At 39.6% G+C, this 27030-nt stretch overlaps 1 pseudogene; it reads right to left on the reverse strand.

Moving 5' to 3' along the window:
- Positions 1-2677: 2677 nt before the first annotated feature.
- On the reverse strand, positions 2678-2790 carry LOC122454661 (annotated as a pseudogene).
- Positions 2791-27030: the final 24240 nt, after the last annotated feature.

The raw sequence follows: 27030 nt of genomic DNA on the forward strand, positions 1-27030 counted from the left end.
TTCTACTCATCTTCTCTTGATAGGTATATCATAACATGAGAACGTTGTGTGCACTGAAGGTAGTTTTTCTAATTCTTCAAAGTTACAAAAGTTGAATTTCTAAGCTGTATGTGACTTTCCTTTTGGACTCCAACTTGTATTATCTCACTGCTTGCATTATACTGCTTTTCAATCAACTGAATTTTTTCTTTCACACATTCATGAATTGTGTTGGAGAGTGGGATACAAGATATTTGTTGGTCAGAGTGGGAAAAAGCTCACAACCTACACATACTTTGTAGTAGGTGCTCGACTGGGTAATAAGAGTTTAGTGTTGTTTAGTCACTAAGTAGTGTCTGACTTTTTGCAACCCCATGAACTGCAGCACACCAGATTTCCCTGTATTTCACTGTCCCCTGCAGTTTGCTCAAACTTGTGACCATTGAGTCAGTGATGCCATCCAACCATCTCATCCTCTGTAACGTCCTTCTTCTCCTGCTCTCAATCTTTCCCAGATCAGGAACACTTCCAGTGAATTGGCTTTTTGCATCAGGTGGACAAAGTTTTGGAGCTTCAACTTCAACATCAGTCCTTCCAATGAATATTCAGGACTGATTTCCTTTAAGATGAACTGATTTCAACTCCTTGCTGCCCAAGGGACTCTCAAGAGTCTTCTCCAGCAGCACAATTCTGAAGTATCAATTTTACAGTGCTCACCCTTCTTTATGTTCCAACTCTCACTTCTGTACATGACCTACTGGAAAGACCATAGCTTTGATTATATGGACCTTTGTTGGCCAAGTGATGTCTGCTTTTACATACACTGTCTGCGTTTGTCATATCTTTTCTTCCAAGGATCAAGTGTCTTTTGATTTCATGGCTGCAGTCACTAGCCAAAGTGATATAAGAATAAATCTGATTAACTGTCAACACTCAACTAATTGAAAATATATATCATTCTAGGTCCCCAGAAGTATGACTTCCATTGTCATGGATTCAAGAAATTCTTTCATTTAGAAACAAAATCCCTTCCAATAACCCCTTCCAAGGGCTGTCTGTAACCCTGAAAATATGAGGAAGAAATAATAGTTTTCAGCCAAACAGAAAGAAAAATATATATTGTTCTCTAATTGTTTGCCAGCCACGCTTTCAAATTCTTTCCTTTCCTTGAATTGGTAAAGAAACTAACCTTAATACATTATATACATAAGTTCCTGCCAAGTTTTTTTCTTTAAAAAAATAATTTTATTTATTTATTTTGGCTGTGCTGGATCTTCGTTGCTGTGTGGGCTTTTTTCCTAGTTGAGGGGGGCAGGACCTACTCTTTAGTTTGGTGTGCAGGCTTCTTGTTGAAGTGGCTTCTCTTGCTGCTGAACACAGGCTCCAAGGTGAGGGAGCTTTAGCACTGGCATCTCCTGGGGGCTAGGCTCAGTAGTTGAGGCTCACAGACTTAGTTGCTCTGTGGCATATCAGATCTTCCTGGATCAGGAATCTAACCCATGTCTCCTGAATTGTCAGGTGGATTCTTTACCACTCAGCCACCAGGGAAGCCCATCCTGCCAAGTTTCAAATCATTGTTACTTTCAGGGAATACAAAGACCTTTCAGTAAGGTAAATCATTAAATTTCAGACCCATTATATTTGACAATATGCTAGCAAACACTTAGAAGTATAGAAAGTTTCTACTTACTAAAAATCAGTGTTGAGCATTGAGACCTGCCATGAAACACAAAATTATTTTTCTTTCATAATGAAGCCACAAGAGAGGCAAGGTTTAAATTAATTAAAATGGTTACATAATCCATGCTTATGTGAAACGTTAGACTACCAATTGTCCAGAGGCAAAAGAGGAAATTATTCTTAACTTACTCCCATATAATTAAGGTCATGAATATATTTATCACTCTTTGTCAGGGTTCATAATAATATAATTTTCTGTGTTGTCAGGAAGAATTTTAATATCACACACTCTAACTTTTTGGTGGGAAAGAACTTAGATATGAGTAGGAAGAGTAGTCCTCAGAGATAAATGGCAGATTTTATAATTCTGATCAAGTAAAGGTTATGTTCTACAGCTCATATTTACTGAAGCTATTAAGAAGGGTCTATGAATCATATGCTTGGATTATAACTTAGTTATCATGCTGTGTTGGATAGTAGGCTCAGAGAATAAAATGTAGAGTCCATAAACAAAGAACCAGAAACATAAGGGAAGCTTTGATTTGTTAGGCAGAATAGTAACTAAAATTGGTTTTAAGAACTTCAGAGAAACAAATTGATTTTCACTTTTCCAATTTCTTAGACTCATTGACCTTAGCTTTGACTAGATGGACTTTGGTCGGCAAAGTGATGCCTGTGCTTTTTAATATACTGTCTAGGTTTGTCATAGCTTTTCTTCCAAGGAGCAGGTGTCTTCTAATTACATGACTGCAGTCACCATCTGCAGTGATTTTGGAGCCAAAGAAAATAAAACCTCTCACTGTTTCCACTGTTTCCCTATCTATTTGCCATGAAGTGATGGAACTGGCTACTATGATCTTAGTTTTTTTAAATGCTGAGTTTTAAGTCAGCTTTTTCACTCACCTCTTTCAATTTCTTTTTCTTTTTTTTATTTATTGAAGGTCAAGTTTAAATTTAATGACTTTGGTATTAACTACACACATACTAGTAAGTGCTAAGACTTAAAATCTTCCAGTTCAGTTGTGACTCCAGACAGGATCCAGAGAAGAGTTCTAAAAATCTCTTCTATAGGTTTTATGGAGACTTTCTTTACCCTCCTGTGTTAGCCTCTTATGGCACTGCGTCAACCTCTTTCAATTTCATCAAGGCTCTCTAGTAGAAGAAAAGGATTCTTTTAAAGCAAGGTCAGCACACTTTTTCTAAAATAACATATATTTTAGGTTTGTGGGTCATATGTTTTTTGTCATGGCTATTCTCTTTTCCATTGTAGCGCCAAAGGAACCATAAAGATCACTTAAATTGTGATCTTGTCCCTGCTCCTATAAAATTGAATTACTGGCTGAGGACATTTAAATTCCATGTAATTCTGATATTCCGGAGCACCCACAAGGAGGTGAAATTCCTATCTAGCTTTGGCTGGATGGAGATTGTTTACTTGTGAGTTCCTTGGACTACAAGAAGATCAAACCAGTCAATCCTAAAGGAAATCAATCCTAAATATTCACTGGAAGGACTGATGCTGAAGTTGGAGATCCTATACTTTGGCCATGTGAAAAGAAGAGCCAGCTCATTGGAAAAGACCCTGATGCTGGGAAAGACTGAAGGCAAAAGGAGAAAGGGATGGCAGAGGATGAGATAGACTGACTCAATGGATATGAATTTGAGTAAACTCCAAGAGATAGTGAAATACAGGGGAACCTGGCATGCTGTAGTCCATGGGGATACAAAGAGTTGGACATGATTTAGTGACTGAACAATACAACAACAAAGAGAGAGAGAGCCTTTATGATTCCATTCCTGCTCCTTGTACTGAGATGGAATGCTTATATTTGCATTTTACATAATGTATGCTCTTTGGAGGAGTCAAACTCAAAACTTCCCATAATCCTTAAAATCACTACAGTTATTATGATTTAAAATTGGGAAAGGGGTGCACCAAGGATTTATATTGTTACCCATTTTATTTAACATATAGGCAGAGCACATCATGTGAAATGTTGGGCTGGATGACACATAAGCTGGTATCAAGATTGACAGGATAAATGCCAACAACTTCACATATACCACTTTGGTGGCAAATGATACCACTTTAATGGCAGAAAGTGAAGAGGAATTAAAGAACCTTTTAATAAAAGTGAAAGAGGAGAGTGAAAAAGCTGGCTTAAAAACTCAACATTCAAAAAACTAAGATCATGTCATCTAGTCCCATCACTTCATGGCAAATAGATAGGGGGAAAAGTGGAAATAGTTACAGATTTTATTTTCTTTGGCTCCAAAATCACTGTGGACAGTGAATACAACCATGAAATTAAAAGATGCTTGCTCCTTGTGAAAGGTTGTTGCTGAATTATGCAAAGATGCTGGGGTTCATGTCCTCTGGAGGAGAAGAATTCAATCCAGGGCCAGAGACGAGGCTGGATTGCTCAGAGCTTTTGTGTAATAAAGTTTTATTAAAGTATAAAGGAGATAGAGAAAGCTTCTGACATAGACATCAGAAGGGGGTAGAAAGAGTACCCCCTTGCTAGTCTTGGCACTGGAATTATATACTCTCAAATTAGTGATTACAGTGAATCAGAAGAATGTCTAGAGGTTGTAAAGACCTCACCAGACCTACTCCCATGATTTACATTTTGATATAACAGAATTAGCCAGAAGGCTTTTTTTTTCAGAGCTGTCCTCAAGCAGGATACATTATTGTTATATAATCCTAAGGAATGTAGAGGGGAAAAAAAGTTTGTCCTTTCTTCCTCCTTGAGAATTCCAAACCCCTCTCTCCATGGGGACCCCTAGACTTCTTATCAACCTACCTAGGAATTGACTCTCTCATTCCCCCCTTTTCTTTTAGAAGAATTATGTTACCAAGGAAAAGGGGCATTGTTTTCATTCCATAACTACTTCCTGCTGTTTAGGGGCGTGGTCCCTAAATTGTTAAGGCAACATATTCTCCTAACCCTCCTATTGAGGGTCTCTGATCCAGGGGCCCCATGTAATAATAGTTGGAGGAGGCTGTGGCACTCATAGGAGCTTGGACAACCATTTGTAACTTAAAAGCTTTTAGATGATTAGATAACCCCATTATACAGTTACAGATGTAAAGCAAAATAGTCATTAAGCCAAGTTAAAATCAAAATGAAAAGTCACATTATGTCCATAATTACATCAGTCCATCTTAAGGTTGTTAGATGTCATCAGATGAAGAAGAGGCATCACATGCGATTGTTGAAGGTATTTGCAGACTTGGAGAAAGTCCTTTCCTTGAAGTGAAGATGTCCACCACGGGAAGCATTCCACCGATGAAGAAGGGAGTGCTCCACAGACCCAGCAGTTAGACCAATTGTGGAATGCAGCGTAAGAGTGAGCCCAGGACAGGAAGGCATTGTCTTGAGGATCAAACGGCAGACTCAGGATCTTTGGAGTCAGCAGAAGTAGACTCACATAGATGACCAGGCCCATCTGAAACATACGAAGTCAGAGCATGGAAAGTAAAGACATAAAATGACATCACTTAGTTCTGGTCAGGGTGCCACCTCTTAACTCGAGTGTGATGTACCTACGAATCAATTCCTGGCACTTTGACAGCTGTGAGAGAAGAAAGAATAACCTGGTAAGGGCCTTCCCAGAGGGGCTCGAGGGATGGGCCCCCAGACCCCAATGTTCTTATGAGGACCTCGGTTCCTGGCACAAATAGAGGTTTGCTTGACTCAGAGGCTGGGTCAGGAGTCTCCCAGAGTTCTGTTAATGCCTGTTGAATAGCTGAGAACTGAGTTACATAATTAGTTAATTCCAAGGCTTCAGGGTCTATAAAAATGTCGATGCATAAGAAAGGCCTTCCATAAATACAGTCAAAGGGGGACAGTCCCTCCTTTTTGGGGGCAGTTTGAGCCCTCATTAAAGCTATGGGTAGGACTTTAATCCAGTTGTCTTGTGTCTCTTGAGTTAATTTGCGCAGATGTCTTTTGATAATGTCAATAGCTTTTTCAACCTTTCCTGAGGATTGGGGTCTCCAGGAACAGTGTAGTGTAAGTGATACTCTATTCCTAGAGCTTTAGACACCCCCTGAGTTACAGCAGCTTTAAAGGCGGAGCCATTGTCACCCTGAAGGCTCCGTGGCAGCCCAAACCTGGGGATAATCTCATGGATTAAAATCTTTAGCTTGTTCACTTTAGCTTGTTCTCTTTAGCTTGTTCACTACGACAGGGGAAAGCCTCAATCCATCCAGTAAAACTATCTAGCCAAACTTGTAAGCAAGAATACCCATTAGCTTTTGGCATATGAGTGAAATCAATTTCCCAGTCCTCTCCAGGATACTTTCCACGTCATTGTAATCCAGATTTTGCTAGCTTTTCAGTCTTTGGGTTATTTTTCTGACAAACCTCACACCCTTTGATAATGTTCTTTAAAGTTTTCATTACATTTTTACCTTCAAACAAATGAGAAGCCATCTGGTAAGTACTTTCTGCACCCAAATGAAAACTCTGGTGTAAACCCTTAAGAATTTTCCACTGAGCATTTTCAGGAATTATTAATCATCCATCCTTGGACTGCAACCATCCTTTATCAGTTAATCTTTGCTCCTCTTTTCTCATATCTTTCTAATTCTTCCTCGGTATATTGTGGCTTTTCCTGTTCCACAGGACCTGTCCAGATCAAAGGCGTCTGTAGGGAGGGGGTTTCGTAAAGTGCTGCTTTTTTGGCTTGAGTCAGCTAACAGGTTACCTGCGGCTACTTTACTCCCATCCCTGCTGTGCCCTTTGCAATGCACAACCGCTACTTCTTTAGGACAATAGAGAGCAGTTAAAAGTCTCTCAATCTCTCTGAAATGTTTAATAGGTTCTGCTGTTGCTGTTTTAAACTGTCTTTCCTTCCATATTGCAGCATGAGCATGTAAAGTCAAATAAGTATACTTAGAATCAGTGTAGATATTTACTCGCTGCCCTTTGCTTAACTCTAGAGCTCAGGTCAGAGCCACTAGCTCTGCTAACTGGGCGCTGGTTCCCTGGGGGAGAGATTTTGCTTCTAAAACCTGTTCAGCAGTCACCACAGCATAACCTGCTTTACGCTTTCCATCCCGAACAAAAGAACCGCCATCTGTAAATATTTCCATGTCAGGATTGTCTAATGGGGTATCCATTAGATCTTCCCGAGCTGCATAGTTTAAAGTTAGGAATTGGGAACAATCGTGATCAGGTGTTTCATTTTCCTTCTCAGGAAGGAAAGTGGCGGGATTTAAATTTCCACAAACTTTAAGCTTAGTTACTGGTCCTTCTAAAAATAATGACTGATATTTAAGAAGTTTACTATCTGTCATTCAAATATTAACCGTAGAATTTAAGATTCCACTCATGTCTTGAGAAGTCATTACTAAGGTTTCGTCCATTAATTATTTTTAAAGCTTCCGGTGCTAATAAAGCCATTGCCCCAAATACCCTTAGGAAGTGGGACCACCCACTGCAGTTACATCTAATTCTTTGCTTAGATAAGCAATAGGTTGCTGGTGAGGCCCTGGGGATTGTGTTAAATCTCCCAAGGCCATACCTTTTCCTTCAGTGTCAAACAAGTTAAATTCTGACCCTGTGGGCAAGCTCAGAGTGGGAGCTTGCAGGAGAGCAGTCTGAAGAACCTCAACCTTTTGAGTATCTGGAGACCAAACCAGTTTGTCAGTTTGGGCCTGCTGAGTTTCAGCTATAAGTTTATTTAAAGGCTGGGCAAGTTCCCCATAGCCTGGAATCCAAATAAGACAGTAGCCTGTGATTCCCAAAAATCCTAAAACAGGATTCCCAAAAATACCTATGCCTTAAAGTCATAGGTAGGGGATGGTTTAGTATAGGTTTAATTCTTTCAGGGCCTATGGCCCCAGTCCCTTCTGAGATGATTAGGCCCAGATATCTAACAGATTGTTGACAAAGCTGAGCCTTTTCTCTTGATGCCTTGTAACCGCAGCCTGCCAGAAAGTTTAAGAAATCTTCTGAGGCTCGTGAACAAGCTTCCTCTGTCTCAGCACAGAGCAAAATATCATCTACATATTGTAACACCACCGCTTCAGAGCTATTAAAGTTTTGTAGATCCCGTGACAAACTTCGTCCAAATAAGTGAGGACTGTCACGAAATCCCTGGGGCAGAAATGTCCAGGTTAACTGAGAAGCTGGCTGCGTGGGGTCTTCAAAGACAAATAGAAATTGACTTTCCTCCGCCAAAGGCACTGAATAGAAGGCATCTTTCAAATCAATTACTGAGAAATATTTGGCTCGTTCAGGAATTTCAGACAATAGAGTATAAGGATTAGGCACCACGGGGTGTAAAGGAACCACAGCCTCATTTATTATTCGTAAATCTTGAACTAGTCTCCATCTACCATTTGATTTTTTTATACCCAAAAAAGGAGTGTTGTATGGACTGTTACAGGGAACTAATAATCCCTGCTCCTTTAAACTCTCCCCTTCCTTAACCTCAGGTTTCAGTGGATACTGCTTCTTATGTGGGAATAAGTGAGGGTCTTTGAGCTTGACAACTACAGGAAAGCATTTTGTGCTCGACCCACAGATTTTCCATCAGTCCATACTCTAGGATTTACATTTTGTTAAACTAAAGGGAGCAAAAGGGAGGGCTCCATATTCATGAAAACAGAGGCATGGACCTTGCTCAATATATCCCTCCCCAAAAGGGGTGAGGGTGATTCCCACACGATCAGGAACTCGTGTGAAAATAGCACAGAATCCCAGTTGCAAGATAAAGAATAACTGAAGTAATACCTTTTGGCTCATCCAGACAGTCCCATTACGAAAGCGGATTGGGAAGAAAGTGGGCCAGGGGCTTCAGTAAGCACAAAGTAAGTTGCCCCAGTATCTAAAAGGAAATCGACGGATTGGCCTCCCACCGTTATCAATACCTGGGGTTCCTCAGGTGTAATTAGGACAGGAGCTTGTGTGGGGACCCCGGGGCACCTTCAGTCCTGGTTGTCTTGAAAGTCCGACCTCTTGAAACCTACGCCTCTGGGGGCAGTCCCTCTTCCAGTGTGGTCCTTTGCAGACTGGACATGGAGCCGGGGGCGGCTTAGATGCCTGAGGGCAATCCCGCTTGAGGTGCCCCTCCTTTCCACAGTAATAGCAAGCCCATCCCTTTTCACCTGGGTCCCTCTGGGCATTTTCCTCAGGCCGTTTAAGAACGGTTTTCCTAGCCATTGTGAAGGCTTCCGCCTGTTCCTTTGTCTTTCTCTGCCTTTCTTTCTTTTCCTCATATTCCCTTCCATAATAGACTGTCTGAGCCAGTTGTAACAGATTATCTAAAGGCTGATTTGGTCCATACGCCAGTTTTGAGAACTTAAAGGTGAATAGCTGGAGCCAACTGAGTGAGAAATCTATCTTTTAAGATCACTTTTCCCCCTCACTTTCGGGATCAATCTCAGTGTATCTGCAAAGGGCTTCTCTCAGTCTGTCTAGGAATTTACCAGGAGCTTCCTTCTCTTCCTGTTCTATGTCTGCCAGTTTGCCGTAGTTTAAAGGCTTAGAACGCGCCTGCCTGAGTCCTTCAAGAATACATCTGACAAAATGACTCTGATCCCATCTTCCTTTAGCAGTATTATAGTCCCAGTCTGGTTCTGTAGCTGGGAACACCTGATTCCCAGTGGGGAGAGAGGTTATCTCGCCCTCCCTCCTCCCTATTGATTCCTTACCAAGCCATTCATCTCCATAAGCAACCGCTTTTCCCAAAACTCGACTTTTTGAGTTGAGAGTCAGTGTTTGTCCCAAGATATACATCACATCCTTCTAAGTAAGGTCATAATGCAGAGTAACACCTTTAAAAGCTCGAATATATTTTTCTGGGTCCTCTAAATAGTCTCCCAGATCCTCCTTGATTCTTTGTATTTCTTGATAAGAAAAAGGCTTATTAACTCTCATAGACTGATTATTTCTCCTGGTGGGTACTTCATGAAGAGGCAACAGTTTGTGTTCCTCAGTCTCTCTGGCTGCTCTGCGCATATCCCTGGGATAGATTGGAGAAACCTGCTTTTCTTTATCTCTTTGTCTCCTGTCCTCCATCTCATCTTTTACTTCAATGGTCTGAGTTTCTATTGAGACTGAGGCAGTTTGAATCTCAGTTTGGAGCCCCGGGTACGGGGGCAAAGAAGGAGGACAGGGGAGAACTGAAGGTTTCACACTCTTATCTACACCCTTAGGACCTAAGTCTGGCATATTTAGCAGAGAGAAAAAGGGTAACACATATGCTACTTCCACCCATTTCCCTTGTTTTCTACAGAACCGGTCTAATTGTAAAACAGTATTATACTTAAGAGACCCTCCAACTGGCCACCGTTCGCCGTCCTCCAGTGAGTACCGCGGCCAGGCAGTATCACATAGGAAGACCAGGTGTGTCTTCTTTAAGCCCTGGGGATCAAATCTATCACAGTTTTTCAGGATACAATTCAAACGAGTGAGGCTGGAATTGTTAGCTCCCATCGGTAAGAGAGAAAAAAAGCGACCAGCGCTGTTTTTCTACCGGAGGCGTCCCTCCCTGCTCTAGATGGGAGTGTAGACAGACTTTACACCAAAAGCTTTTCCTTCCTGGTCGGACTTAGTCTGTCCTTACCGATGCAGGCGTCACATTCGTCCCTCCCGGTTCTACCACCGAGACGGGGTGGGGATGCACCAGGGGTAGACTTTATGGCATCCCTGACTGATGTCCAGCTCTTCACCTTTAAAACCTTGCTTGCCTCTGATGCCACCCGGGGTGCAACCAGAGTAACCTTCCGGAATGCCTCCCAAGCCAAGACCAGTGGGGGAAACATTCGTCACCTGAGTGCCTGTGCACGACTCTGAGTTTATTCCTGACCACAGTAAGACCGATACAAACATGAAACTGAGATGTTTCTTCCAAGCATCACCACACCAGTATGAACCTCCTCTTATCCACTAAGAGCCAGAGTTACCAAAGGGAAAAAAATCCCTTGTAGTTCCAATCTGAGTAACCTTTAACCTCAGAGATGTTCTTGGAGTTAGAGCTCTATCTAGCTTCTGAACTTTTGAGTCCTAGAGAGGCTAGGCGCTTCCTGACTACCAATCCAAGTTTGGGACCTAAGCCACAGTACACATTAGCAACATAGATTACAAGTCCCTTGAAAGTCTATGATCCGATAGATTAGGTTGTACTTCTAATTCCCAAAGAGTTATGAAATGGTCAAAGAGACCGAAAAGTTTGACTGAGAAAGGAGAGTTCTGTCCACACGCTTTGCCCATTTCTGGTCGGTTCCTGAAGGAGACGTTGGGTGCCTCTTGGCATTGGCAGGTCGGTATAAATCCCTGACAGGTTTCTGCCATAAGCCGTATGAGGTCGCTGCAGAACCGCAGAGCAGGGCTCCTCACTTGCTTCGCGCAGAGCATTTCATTCATTCACATAGCCACACTGTAGAGTTAGTAAAGTACAGCGGAAAACGTGTTCACTAGGAGAGCAAAGAACTAGAGCGCCAAGCATCCTTACCTTGTCCTAAATGAAGGAGTCTTTTGGGCCTAGAAAAGAGAACAGTCTCAAAGGCCCCTTGCTGAATCATCTAACTTCGGAGAAAATAAAGCATAACTTTAGTTATACAATGATGCTCCAGGCCAGTTGCATTTATCTGGGACTTATCACCCCCTGTCCGGAAACCTACCTCCCCCTACACCCACCCAGAAGACTTATCACCCCCTGCCCAACTACAAATGTCATCTCAACAAAAGAATACTCAAAATATCCTGCCTGATTGACGTTCCCCTTATCGCTTCCACAAACCCCCCTATAAGTATGAAGATTCCCTGATCCCTCTCAGCGCTCAGTCTGGTCATTAGGCTGACTGTCGCCCCTCCTTGCCTAAATAAAGGCAACCTACTTCTGTTGAGGTCATCTTTCCTTTTCTGCCTCACCGGAACTGTACCTTACACTGAAGGATCCCGAACGAGCCCCCAAGATGAGAGATTGTTGCTGAATTACACAAAGACACCAGGGTTCTTGGCCTCCAGAAGAGAAGAATTCAATCCAGGGCCAGAGACGAGGCTGGATCGCTCAGAGCTTTTGTGTAATAAAGTTTTATTAAAGTATAAAGGAGATAGAGACAGCTTCTGACATAGACATCAGAAGGGGGTAGAAAGAGTACCCCCTTGCTAGTCTTAGCACTGGAATTATATACTCTCAAATTAGTGATTACAGTGAATAAAAAGAATGTCTAGAGGTTGTAAAGACCTCACCAGACCTACTCCCATGATTTACATTTTGAGATAACAGACCTAGCCAGAAGGCTTTTTTCAGAGCTGTCCTCAAGCAGGATACATTATTGTTATATAATCCTAAGGAATGTAGAGGGGAAAAAAAGTTTGTCCTTTCTTCCTCCTTGAGAATTCCAAACCACTCTCTCCATGGGGACCCCTAGACTTCTTATCAATCTGCCTAGGAATTGACTCTCTCACTTGGAAGAAAAGCTACGAGAAACCTAGACAATGTATAAAAATACAAAAACAACACTTTGCCAACAACGGTCTGTATAATCAAAGCTATGTTTTTTCCAGTCATCATGTACAGATTTGAGAGTTGAACCATAAAGAAGGTTGGACACCAAAGAAATGATGCTTTTGAACTGGGGTGCGAGAGAAGACTCTTGAGAGCCCCTTGGACTGCAAGGAGATCAAACTAGTCAATCCTAAAGGAAATCAACCCTGACTATTCACTGGAAAGGCTGATGATAAAGCTGAAGCTCCATAGTTTAGCCACCTAATACAAAGAGCAGACTCATTGGAAAAGACCCTCAGGCTAAGAAAGTTTTAGGGCAAGAGGAGAAGGAGGTGACAGATGGCAAGATGGTTGTACGGCATCACTGACTCAATGGACATGAATTTGAGCAAGCTCTGGAAGATAGTGAAGGACAGGAAGCCTGTCATGCTGTAGCTCAGGGGCTTGCCAACAGTCGGACATAACTTAACAGCTGAATAACAATAGCAAAGACTTTCTTTATAACTACTGTTGTGCTATGGCCTTTTATCTCTGAATCTTTTCCTCTAATCCATATCACAAGAGAGAGGATCATTTCCATGTTGTGGATTATCTGTGTTCAGTGTCTCTTCTTTACCTGATAATGAGAGCATCCAAGTCTTGCTCATCAAATATGTGACTAATTTAATCCAAAAATCCATTTTAAGATACCATTTAGGAAACCTATGTTAATCACTCTATTAGAGTTTCAGAAGGAAAATATGACATATTTATAACAGGTCATAGTATACAAATCAATGAAAGAATTATCTGCAGAAGCATGGGCATACCAAAGTGAATCAAGTGTTGGACCCTCAGTCGTGTCTGAGGGATTCCATGGATTGTACTTTGCCAGGCAGGCTCTTCTGATCATGGAATTCTCCAGGCAAGAATAATGTAGTGGGTTGCCATTCCCTTTTCCAGGGGATTTTTCTGACCAGAGATCAAACCCAGGTCTCCCCCATTGCTGGCAGATTCTTCACCATCTGAGTCACCAGGGAGGCCTGAAGAAATGGTGAATAGCCAAAGACTAAGAGCTTCTTAGAACTGTGGTGTTGGAGAAGACTCTAGAGAGACTCTTAGATTGCAAGGAAATCAAACCAGTCCATCCTAAAGGAAATCCATCTTGAATATTCATTGGAAGGACTGATGCTGAAGCTGAAACTCCAAAACTTAGGTCACTTGATTCGAAGAATGGATTCATTGGAAAAGACCCTGATGCTGGGAAAGATTAAAGACAGGAGCAGAAGGGGACGACAGAGGATGAGATGGTTGGATGGCATCACCGACTCAATGGACATGAGTTTGAATAAACTCTGGGAGATGGTGATGGACAGGGAGATTTAGTGTGCTGCAGGCCATGGGGTGGCAAAGAGTTGGACAAGACTGAGCAACTGAACTGAACTGAACAGCTTCTTTGGGTCTGGATGGGAGAAGTAGGTTCATCAGAACCTGGTAAGAATTGTAGCCATTGGAAAAGTAAAGGAAGCCCACAAAAAGGAGTTCTGGTTATAGAAGAATTTAACACTGTTAGAATCATTGCCCCTTAGGGAGAAAGCAATAATGGAATATCCTACCTTGTCTCTGTCCCCACCCTTCAAAATACTGCTGATTATTTCCATTGGATGCACAAGGCAAAGGAAACTGGGTAATGGAAGTTCCTAGAGATCACTCTTGCAGGACCCGGCAATGCAAAAAGAGTTAGAGAAAGGGTACTGAGGGTAATCAGAAAGTACCTCAAGCTGTGACCCTGGCTACATTACAAGTTATGGGTTGGTTTGGGGATAAGCCTGATGAGATACTCCTATTAGTGATTCCCTTTGATTATCTGCGAAAGTTCTCTTCAAGGGCCGAAGTAAGGAGATACACAAGGATGGTTATCTGCCCTGTTTAGAAAGCTATAATTCTTTCAGTTCAGTTCAGTTAGGTTACCCATCGTGTGCCACTCTTTGGGGCCCCATGGACAGCAGCATGCCAGGCCTCCCTATCCATCACCAACTCCCAGAGTTTACTCAAACTCATGTCCATTGAGTCAATGATGTCATCCAACCATCTCATCCTCTGTTGTCCCCTTCTGCTCCTGCCTTCAATCTTTCCCAGCATCAGGGTCTTTTCCAATGAGTCAGTTCTTTGCATCAGGTGGCCAAAGTTTTGGAGTTTCAGCTTCAGCATCAGTCCTTCCAATGAATATTCAGGACTGACTCCTTTAGGATGGACTTGTTGGATCTTCTTGCAGTCCAAGAGTCTCTCAATACTCTTCTCCAACACCACAGTTTGGAGCATCAGTTCTTCAGTGCTCAGCTTTCTTTATAGTCCATCTCTCACATCCATACATGACTACTGGGAAAACCATAGCTTTGACTAGATGAACATTTGTTGGTGAAGTAAAGTCTCTGCTTTGTAATATGCTGTCTAGGTTGGTCATAACTATTTTTCCAAGGAGCAGGTGTCTTTTAATTACATTGGCTGCAGTCACCATCGGCAGTGATTTTTGGAGCCCAATAGTCTTTCACCACTTCCATTGTTTCCCCAACCTATATGCCATGAAGTGATGAGACCAGATGCCATGATCTTAGTTTTCTGAAAGTTGAGATTTAAGCCAACTTATTCACTCTCCCCTTTCACGTTCATTAAGAGGCACTTTAGTTCCTCTTCACTTTCTGCCATAACGGTGGTGTCATCTGGATACTTGAGGTTATTGATATTTCTTCCAGCAATCTTGATTCTAGCTTGTACTTCATCCAGCCCAGCATTTCACATGATGTACTCTGAATATAAGTTAAATAAGCACGACAATATACAGCTTTGATGTACTCCTTTCCCGATTTGGAACCAGTTTGTTGTTCCATGTCCAGTTCTAACTGTTGATTCTTGACCTGCATACAGATTTCTCAGAAGGCAGGTCAGGTGGTCTGGTATTCCTGTCTCTTGAAGAATTGTCCAGTTTGTTGTGATCCACACAGTCAAAGGCTTTGGCATAGTCAGTAAAGGATAAGTAGATGTTTTTCTGGAACTCTCTTGATTTTTCAATGATCCAACAGATGTTGGCAATTTGATCTCTGGTTCCCGTGTCTTCTCTAAATCCAGCTTAAACATCTGGAAATTCACTGTTCAAATATTGTTGAAGCCTGGCTTGGAGAATTTTGAGCATTACTTTGCTAGCATGTGAGATGAGTGCAATTGTGCAGTAGTTTGAGCCTTCTTTGTCATTGTCTTTCTTTGGGATTGGAATGAAAACTGACCTTTTTCCAGTCCTGTGACCACTACTTAGTTTTCAAAATTTGCTAGCACATTGAGTGCAGCAGTTTCGCAGCATCATCTTTCAGGATTTGTAATAGCTCAACTGGAATTCTATCACCTCCACTAGTTTTGTTCATGGTAATGCTTCCTAAGGCCCACTTGACTTCACATCCAGGATGTCTGGCTCTAGGTGAGTGATCACACAATCGTGATTATCTGGGTCATGAAGATTTTTTTGTAGTTTTTCTGTGTATTCCTGCCACCTCTTCTTAATATCTTCTGTTTCTGTTAGGTCCATACCATTTCTGTCCTTTAGAGAGATGTAGTTCTTTATGAAATGGAATATGCATGTGTTTGAGAGATAGTGGCAAATTAAGAAGAGAAATAAAAGAATGAGAGATTATGAGAAGAAACAGCAAAGAAGAAATAGAAAGGCAGTAGAGGATACAGGAGGGAGGGATGGTGAAGACAAACGACATGAGAAAGGAGGGCGAGAAGAAGAAAGGAAAGCAGAGTGAGTTGGAAAAGAAATGGCTAAAAGTATAGATTTGCAAATATAAAAAGTTTAAGTCTTAGCATAATCTGTCCTTTCAGTGGACTCCAGACAGCTTAACATTTAAACATTTATATCATCTATTTGATTCTTTTTCCATGATATAATTGATCTTTATTTACTTACTTTGATACAAATCCTCATTCGGAATAGTTTGGTTAGAGTAATACTCATTTCTGGCATTAGATCAGTTTGTAAAGAAGGACAATTCTGCATTAAAAAACAAAGCTTAAGGCTAAGGTAAACCTTAATTATCCAACACCAGAACCTCATTGTTAACAAAGAAAAAGAACACAAAAATCAACTTTTAGTGAACACTTAAATAACATCTTGTTGTTCAGTTGCTAAGTTGTGTCCAACTCTTTGTGACCCTAAGGACTGCAGAACACCAGGTTTCCCTGTCCTTCACTGTCTCCTGGAATTTGCTCAGATTCATGTCCTTTGAGTTGGTGATGCTACCTAAACATCTCTTCCTCTGCAGCCATCTTCTTTTGCTTCAACCTTTCCCAGGATCAGGTTCTTTTCCAATGTGTCAGCTCTTTGTATCAGGTGGCCAAAGTACTGGAGTTTCAGCTTCAGCATCAATCCTTCTGAAGAATATTCAGGGTTGATTTCCTTTAGGATTGACTGATTTGATCTCCTCGCTGTCCAAGAGACTCTCAACAGTCTTCTCCAACACCACAGTTCAAAAGCATCAGTTATTCTTTATCTAACTTCCTCACCTGTCTTATTGGAGGCTCTGTACCTCTCTGTCCTCTTGGCTGCATTTTTGTCAGATTTACTTTCCTGATTCACCTCTCACCTCTAACTTTTGCCAGGGTAGAAGGGCCTGACTTTGAGCATTTTATAAACGGAATGAAAAGTGTACAGTGTTACTTTCTGAGTCCTTCCCTAAGGATATATAATGTTTGTGGAAGAGCATGGATTGTCATCCATGTTGGAAAAGAAGTTGCCTCAATTGCAAATATTTTTCAAGCTTTTTTGCCTGGAGATGTTTCACACTCTTCCATAACTACATCTCCCTTTTGGCTGACATTTTGATTTACATCTGTGTTTCTCGTGACCTATTATTTTAATGGATGCAAAATACATGAGGCTTTTTCCTCTGTCTGTTAGCCTTTTAAATATATTTTATTGAAGTATAGTTGTTTTACAATGCTGTAAATTTCTGCTGTACAGAAATGTGATTCACTTGTACATATGCATATATATTATTTTTCAAATTTTTTCCTTTTTCAATTATTACATATCATTGACAGAGTTCCCTATGCTTACAGTAGGTATATTATTTTCATATTCTTTTCCTATAAGCTTTATCACAGGATATTAAATAGGTGCTATATGGTATGACTTCATTGTTTATCCATCCTATATATACTATTTTTTTTTTTAATTTTGCCATCCAGGATGAAACTGGAGCCCATTATACAGAATGAAGTAAGCCAGAAAGATAAAGAACACTACAGCATACTAACACATATATATGGAATTTAGAAAGATGGTAACAACAACCCTATATGCAAAACAGAAAAAGAGACACAGAAATACAGAAGAGACTTTTGAACTCTGTGGGAGAAAGTGAGGGTGGGATGTTTCAAAAGAACAGCATGTATACTATCTATGGTGAAACAGATCACCAGCCCAGGTGGGATGCATGAGACAAGTGCTCCGGCCTGGTGCACTGGGAAGACCTAGAGGAATCGGGTGGAGAGGGAGGTGGGAGGGGGGATCATCATCGGGATGGGGAATGCGTGTAACTCTATGGCTGATTCATATCAATGTATGACAAAACCCACTGAAATGTTGTGAAGTAATTAGCCTCCAACTAATAAAAAAATTAAAAAAAAAAACCATGGATTCAAAAAATAATAATAATAATAATTTTGCCATCCAATATAGAGAGTTTAAAATTTTAAAAAAGGAATTAGTACTTATTATGTATAATATTTCCACCCAAAAATTCAACACTGGTGAATATTTCTTTAATGTTTTATTGATGGCTTTTCCAAATTTACTTAGGAGTCAATTTTTATTTTTTAAACTGAATTTTCTCCCTCAGATGGTTCATCACAATAATTTGTAATTTATGAAGTGAAGTGAAGTGAAATGAAAGTCGCTCAGTCATGTCTGACTCTTTGCAGCCCCATGGACTACACAGTCTATGGTATGCTTTAGGCCAGAATGCTGGAGTGGGTAGCCTTTTCCTTCTCCAGGGGATCTTCCCAACCCAGGGATCAAACCCAGGTCTCCCACATTGCTGACAGATTCTTTACCAGCTGAGCCACAAGGGAAACCCTTGCAATTTATAGTGACTAAAAATAACTCTGTATTTTTTTAATTGCATAATTTCACTTTTAAATTTCAATTAAGGTAATTTTGTTGGTGTAAGGAAAATGAATGTGACTGAAAGATATATAGGAAATTTTGTATGTCTTCACAGAAATCTACAATATCCTACTACATGAATCTCTGTGATTAAAATTCAAATAATTTCTTAATGATCATGATTTAACTGTTTAGAAAGTGAATATTTATTTAAATAATCTTTTTCCTTAAACAGTGGGCCAAGAATAAGGTAATTTCTCTTCTTTTGAGAGCTATCTGAGTGATGAGTTATTTTTAATTATGTTGGTGTTTTATATTTATTCCAGGTCAATGGGCATCTGATGATTTCTGGACAGCTAATAAGAAACTTAACTGCCCTTCTGAATAATTAGAATAATAATTTTTTTTTCTGGCATTCAATACTTAAGAAATTATTTTCTTTTATTTATTTTGCAATATTTTTTTCTGGTTCATTTTTTATGACCTCCATTTTTAGCATCTTCTTTATAATTTCTCAGTTACTAAATTTTAAGTGGTTGAAATACTTTGTTCTCACAGACTTTCTAGCAGTAAACAGTTTGATAGTGTAGCTAGTAGCTTTACATAGTGATATAGTTTACACTTAAAATTAATGAATTAACATAAAATGTGTGTATGTTCAGTCTGATTCTTTGTGACTCCATGGACTATAGTCTGCCAGGCTCATCAGTTCATGAAATTCTCCAAGCAAGAATACTGGAGTGGATTACCATTTCCTACTCCAGGGGATCTTTCCCACCCAGGGGTTGAAGCCATGTTTCCTGCACTGGAAAGCAGATTTTCTACTATGAATCACCTGGGAAATGCAAAATAAGATACATTTTCAAATTAATTTCTTAGTTGGCCAAGTTAGAACATTTTGATATAATTGTTTATGGAACCTCTTATTCCCACTGAAAATTATTTGGAATTTTTGTTAGAAAATGAAAAATACTTGTATAATATACATTTGCCCTAGTTAAAAGCTGACTCATACCAAATCAAATGCAATTCAATTAATTGTTTTATCAACAATATTTAGTAATGTACAAGTGCCAGGCACAGAGAACGTCAAGATAAAAAAGCAAAGGTTTCATCTTTAAGGAGCTTCGCTGGTGGCTCAGATGGAAAAGAATCTGCCTTCACTGCAGGAAATCTGGGTTCAGTCCCTGGGTCAAGAAGACCCCCTGGAGCAGGGAATACTTGAGCAGATAATACTCAGTATTTTTGCTGGAGAATTTCATGGATAGAGGAGCCTGGCAGCCTACAGTCCATAGGGTTGCAGAGAGTCAGACACGACCTAAAGACTAATACTTTCATCATTAAGTGGAATATTTGGAGGCTTTATGAAATACTGTAGATGTAATACAAGTTTGTAGTAAGCTGACATGGAGGAGAAGGAAGGGCCATAAGTGAACTGAATCCACTATCCTGGAGGCACAGGCCTAGCTGCGTGCGGTGGGCAGAAGGGGATTGACAGAGCTCTATAAATAACTTTCACATACTATTTATTTTCAAGTGCATTTCAAATATGTATCTAAATGACAAGTTCTAGTGCCAGAAACCTATTCCTGAATAGTAAACTCAAAACTCTGATAACCTTCCATGATCTTGAAAAATAGAACACTAATTGAATAGCATGGCTTTTGTTCACTGTGGTGGATGGATATCAGGCACTTTACATACTTCTGATTGCAGAAAATTGTGATGTCATATTTTCAAGACAGTCTGCATTGCCAGAAGCTATCAGGTCTTATGTTCCACTTTAAGGTTGAATGAACTGTGCTGTCCTTATGCATACAGTTTTGTTGACCTTGAATAACATCTGTGACTGACTAGTAATGACTCTTTAAAGAAAAGGTGCAGGTAACAGTAAAGTGGTCCACAGTGTGGACTACAGAAACAGATATTCCAAGAGGAAGAGAGAATACGATATCAGTTGAGAAATTTAGAATAAAATAGCAGTAATGCATGCCTATCAGTGTATTTTGAGTCTAAAGACAGTCTTTGTGAACATTTTGTGTTGTTTCCATTTTATGTTTCTGCTATAGACACTCTGGAAAATTTATTTCTTCCAGTTAATTGAACAATACTCTGCCAAGTACTTCTATCCACACCCACCACAATGATAGAAATAAATGTTGCATTCCAAAAATTTTTAAATAGTGATCTGGCTAGTGTTTGATAGCCTTTCATTTGGGTGGTTGCTGGTTGAAGCCATGCTGAATTCATACTCTCTAGCAGAAGCTGAGACTAATATGACTTTTCCCTAAATAGAATATACAAATTAAGTAGGAGAATGTTAGAGAAATATTGGATCATAGCATGGCACTATGAGTACATAGCATCATACAATATCTATACAGTAAAGAGCAATGGCCTGGATATGAAAATACCCATGTTTGAAAGCTCAAATAATTTGTATGTTACTGGTGCAATAATATAAAGTTCTTTATTGAAGTAAATATATTTACTAAATCACTGTATATATTTATTATATAATATTTCATACTTAAACACAGTCATTCTCTCTTAATGACTAATGATGTCCATTATATTTTTTAGATTATTTTGGTTAACTATTTCCAATTCTTTATGACATAGGAAGTCTGTAGATATTGTTAAAACTAGAATTTTAATACATTACCAAATATATATATTTACATATTAATTTATGATATTAATGTTCTAGCATATGATTAAATTAGCTAGCAACTCATTGTGCATTTTTTAAAAGAAAAAGGAGTACAGTTTTGATGGTAAGAAACAGTCAATTATAAAAGTGCTTTTCATATTTTTAAAAGTGGAGACTGTAAATCTTTAAAATGCCTTTTTGGCATGACTCTCAACAGAGAACTGAATCCAAATTCTTGATATTTTTAGAGCAATGCTATGCCCTAGGATACCCTTAAATTTTATCACTTCAGACTTCAATATTCACCAATGGATTGAAATAAGATTCTTTCTGAAATAAGGTTGTGACTCAAGATTCTGAGATCTAACTGCATAGACCCTGAAAAAGCCATGAATATAAATGAGAAAGAAGTTCTGAGTTAAGCAAGACATCTAGAAACAGCCTTTTACTTTGGAGAAGTTTAACACAAGTGGTGCTAAAAGTAATAAACATTTTCTGTGATATGAAGATATTTATTTCATTAATATTAGTTATTTTTATAATATTTCTTACTATTAGCTGGCAGGCAGCTTTGAAAATATGAATTAATAAATTCAAATGTTTAGTGACACATTCATATGATAATGCTTATATAATTCTTGTATAAACAAACCAGATTCCATATATCAAGAAGTTAAAAAATATATTATTGACACCTTATATAATGCAAATTGAATAATGTCTTACAAACTCTTATCATTTCAGCCATAATTTTTTATATAATATTACACACATATGGACAGAGGATGCTAAAGTTATGTATAAGAACTATGGTACCATTTCCAAAACTCTGAACTATCAAACAAGTATGTGCTGTCTCACATAAAATTAATCCAAATGTGACTATATTTTTTAGCAAAATTGGTGATCTCAGTGAGAAGGTACAAAGCTTCTACTGGTACAAAAATAACATGAAGATGATGTGTCAATATTCTTTGGGAGATTGAATCCCTCAAGAAGCAGACTCTAAAACAGTCTACTGTGCAGACTATTTAATAGAGCCTGTTATCAGCAGTGGTTGAGAAGGGGGACAGCATTAGACAGAGGGAGACATTGGTCTCAATGCCGTCTCTACAAAGACCTCAGCCAACCATAGTGAACTTGAAGAGGAAGTAACCTTTCAGAATTTTCCATGATAGAGATAAAATAATTGGGATTTGTTTCAGAGATGACTGGTAATTGGTTGCAGATGCACTGGGAAAGCACATGGCTTTGGGTGAGGAACTCTCTTCAGACAATTCTTGAAAAGCCTGAGAACAAGTGTTGTGCCCTGACATCTTTATGAGAATTTAGATTAACAGGAGTTACAGCACAACTTCCACTATTAGTTCTAAGAAATTAAATGTATATGGTTTTATAGTCCAGGATAAGCAAATATATAGTAGTGTGACTTGGAACAAGCAATTTCCTCTTTATGAAAATTAAAGTTAATAATGGTTGGCTTATGTGTTAATAGAAAGCAAAAAATGAAAGAACTAATTTTAAATAGATTGCTTCATCACATAAATATTTTTAAGATATATCTATATGATAGTCAACTTTAGTTATCATTCATAAAATGCTGTATGAGTTTTTAAAACTTTAGTTTTGCTATTATCAAATAAAGTAAATATTGTATGAAGTGATATACAGATCATTTCAATCTCTATAAGCACTGTGGCAAATAGCAAAATGATGCAAATCTTAGAATTCCAGTGTCTTTGCTGTTTCACCTAGAGTTATCAAAATTTAATATCCCTTGATGGATTGATATCCATGTCACAATAACAGTACAATTATATAGTTGTTTATGTAGCCTAATGATCCTTTGATATTCATGGCAAAAATCTAAATGAACTTGAGAAAAATCAATCATTGAAAAGCAGTTCATGAATAAATTTCAATATGCACAATATTTTATGAAATTCTTCTAAATTACACAACTATATACATAAATATATGATTTAAATAAATTATAATCTAACTGGAAATATGAGACACAAGATAATTAACATTAGGAATCTCTGAATATTTGTGTTAAAGGGAAAATACTTCATTACATTACCTGGAGCTTCACTTGGAGCACCTGAGTTGTAAGACTATTAAATCAAATAGTTGGCCTAGTTCTCTGAAAGAGAAATAATAATTTAAGAGCAGCTATAGTCACTAATTTTCTAGTTGGAGAAGGAAATGGCAACCCACTCCAGTATTATTGCCTAGGAAATCCCATGAACTCAGAAGCCTGGCAGTCTGCAGTCCATGGGGTCACAAAGAGTTGTACATGGCTGAGTAATAAAGAACAACAAAATTATGTGCTATCTAAATAATCCTAGCCACTACTCTCACACTTCGTTCCTCTTTTTGTTTCCTATTTTCTTGGGGGCTAGACTGTGTTGGTTGAATCTGGAAAATACATTTATCAGAATCTTTTCCTTTGTGCAGTTTAATTGTACATTGGCAAAAGGAAAATGTGTGTGATATTTGGAATGAGAGAACAGTTTACCCTCAGAAGTAAGCTGCAGTCAGTCATGCTGGTGGAGAAATGCAATGTATTTGATGAACTCTGAGCTCCCTTTTATGCACTTCTTGTCCAGCTCAACTTTTCTACTATTGATATTGGAGACAAAAGCAACTTGAGGTTGACCATTAGGAGCCTCACTCTTGTTGTTCAGTTGCTCAGTTGTATCTGACTCTATGTGATAACCATGGACTGCAACACATCAGGCTTCCCTGTCCTTCAACATCTCCTGTAGTTTGCTCACTTATGCCCATTGAATTGGTGACTCCATACCACCATCTCATTCTCTGTTGTCCCTTTCTCCTCCTAGCTTCAATCTTTCCCAGCATCAGCATCTTTTCCAATGAGTCAGCTCTTTGCATCAGGTGGTCACTGACACTCATTCATTGTAGAGAAAAGTTGCACCCAGACCACAACTTCCCCAGAGGAGTTCCCACAGACCTGTCCAAAGGAGACCTCTCTGTGGTCCCTCTTTGATGGCCAGATGTACTTGGCCAAGGGTAGTGATAGGGCTTGTAGTGTATGAGACAATGAAAGGAAGAGAAGAGCAAAAGTCTCCATAGACCCACTTCTATTGCCATTTACAATGGAAAGCCAAAAGTGCTGCATTTTTGGTAATGATCTGCTTTAAAACACTAAAGTTTGTTTGTGTTAAAGTTCATAGGACCTACTTGCTTATGCCTAATTGTTACCATGTACTACAAGAAAAAGAGAAGTTGCTCAGTCGCATTCCCTTCTTTGCGACCCCACAGACTGTAGCTTGCCCGGCTCCCTGGTCCATGGGATTTTCCAGGCAAGAATACTGGAGTGGGTTGCCATTTCCTTCAGGGGAAATATTACAAGAAGGAGCAGACAATTCTGCATACCGTTAAAAGTAGAGAGACTTTTAGTCTAAGGACAATTATGAAAGATTTTCTCAGTGCAGGGAGATGGGCCAAGTTTAGTTGGAACATTGGAGCAATAGCTTATTATAATGAATCACTCCTAGAAATGTCAGGTACTATTGAATGTTTCTAGGGCTTTCCTGGTGGCCCAGACAATAAAGAATCTGCCTGCAAAGCAGGAGACCTGGGTTTGATCCCTGGGTTGGGGAGATCCCCTGGAGAAGGGCATAGCAATCCACTCTAGTATTCTTGTCTGCAGAATTTAATGGACACAGGAGCCTGGTGGGCTATAGTCCATGGGGTTGCAAAGAGTTGGACATGACTAAATGACTAGCACACACACACAGGAGTCTTACACTTATTCAGAATTCTTAATAATATTCTTTTCTAAACAGTGGGTCTCAAATATAGAAATGGCAAAGAAGACTGACAGAATATGTAGACTAGAGAAACAGCTTTCCTTTTCAGTCAAAATTAAGTCTCCAGGTCAGTAACTATAAGCCAAGGACAGGGATGCATCCACTAGTCACTCAAGAACTGTAGACTTTCTCTGAAATCTACCTGACCTACTGCCCCTGGATACCACAGTAAACTCAGCTGTGATTAAAGAGATTTGGTGTGAAGCAACAGCTTCCCTGATGGGAGCATTCAGTTCAGTTCAGTTCAGTCACTCAGTTGTGTCTGACTCTTTGTGACCCCATGAACCACAGCATGCCAGGCCTCCCTCTGCGTCACCACTCCCGGAATCCACCCAAACCCAAGTCCATCAAGTCAGTGATGCCATCCAACCATCTCATCCTCTGTTGTCCCTTTCTCCCCCTGCCCTCAATCTTTCCCAGCATCAGGGTTTTTTTCAATGAGTCAGCTCTTCGCATGAGGTGGCCAAAGTATTGGAGTTTCAGCTTTAACATCAGTCCTTCCAATGAACACCCAGGACTAATCTCCTTTAGGATGGACTGGTTGGATCTCCTTGCAGTCCAAGGGACTCTCAAGAGTCTCATCCATCACCACAGTTCAAAAGCATCAATTCTTTGGTGCTCAGCTTTCTTTATAGTCCAACTCTCACATCCATACATGACCACTGGAAAAACCACAGCCTTGACTACAAGGACCTTTGTTGGCAAAGTAATGTCTCTGCCTTATAATATGCTGTCTAGGTTGGTCATAACTTTCCTTCTAAGGAGTAAGTGTCTTTTAATTTCATGGCTGCAATCACCATCTTCAGTGATTTTGGAGCCCAGAAAATTAAAGTCAGCCACTGTTTCCACTGTTTCCACATCTATTTGCCATGAAGTGATGGGACCAGATGCCATGATCTTAGTTTTCTGAATGTTGAGCTTTAAGCCAACTTTTCCATTCTCCTCCTTCACATTCATCAAGAGGCTTTTTAGTTCTTCTTCACTTTCTGCCATGCGGGTGGTGTCATCTGCATATCTGAGGTTATTGATATTTCTCTCAGCAATCTTGATTCCAGCTTGTGCTTCATCGAGTCCAGTGTTTCTCATGATGTACTCTGCATATAAGTTAAATAAGCAGGGTGACAATATACAGCCTTGACGTACTCCTTTTCCTATTGGGAACCAGTCTGTTCTTCCATGTACAGTTCTAACTGTTGCTTCCTGACCTGCATACAGATTTCTCAAGATGCAGGTCAGGTGGTCTTGTATTTCATCTAATTAAGAATTTTCCATAATTTATTGTGATCCACACAGTCAAAGGCTTTGCCATAGTCAATAAAGCAGAATTAGATGTTTTTCTGGAACTCTCTTGCTTTTTTGATGATCCAGAGAATGTTGGCAATTTGATCTCTGGTTCCCCTGCCTTTTCTAAAACCAGCTTGAACATCTGGAAGTTCATGGTTCACATATTGCTTAATCCTGGGTTGGAGAATTTTAAGCATTACTTTACTAGTGTGTGAGACGAGTGCAATTGTGCAGTAGTTTGAGCATTCTTTGGGATTGCCTTTCTTAGGCATTGGAATGAAAACTGACCTTTTGCAGTCCTGTGACCACTCCTGAGTTTTCCAAATTTGCTGGCATATTGAGTGCAGCACTTTCACAACATCATCTTTCAGGATTTGAAATAGCTCAACTGGGATTCCATCACCTCCACTAGCTTTGTTCGTAGTGATGTTTCCTAAGGCCCTCTTGACTTCACATTCCAGGATGGCTGGCTCTAGGTGAGTGATCACACCATCGTGATTATCTGGGTCGTGAAGATCTTTTTTGTACAGTTCTTCTGTGTATTCTTGCCACCTCTTCTTAATATCTTCTGCTTCTGTTAGGTTCATACCATTTCTGTCCTTTATCGAACCCATCTTTGCATGAAATGTTCCCTTGGTATCTTTAATTTTCTTGAAGATATCTCTAGTCTTTCCCATTATATTGTTTTCCTCTATTTCTTTGCATTGATCACTGAGGAAGACTTTTTTATCTCTCCTTGCTATTCTTTGGAACTCTGCATTCAAATGGGAATGTCTTTCCTTTTCTCCTTTGCTTTTTGCTTCTCTTCTTTTCACAGCTATTTGTAAGCCCTCCTCAGACAACCATTTTGCTTTTTTGCATTTCTTTCCCATGGCGATGGTCTTGGTTCCTGTCTCCTGTACAATGTCATGGACCTCCATCAATAGTTCATCAGGCTCTCTGTCTATCAGATCTAGTCCCTTAAGTTTATTTCTCACTTCCACTGTATA

This window comes from Cervus canadensis, chromosome 16 (genome assembly GCF_019320065.1).
Source record: "Cervus canadensis isolate Bull #8, Minnesota chromosome 16, ASM1932006v1, whole genome shotgun sequence".
Classification (NCBI taxonomy): domain Eukaryota; kingdom Metazoa; phylum Chordata; class Mammalia; order Artiodactyla; family Cervidae; genus Cervus; species Cervus canadensis.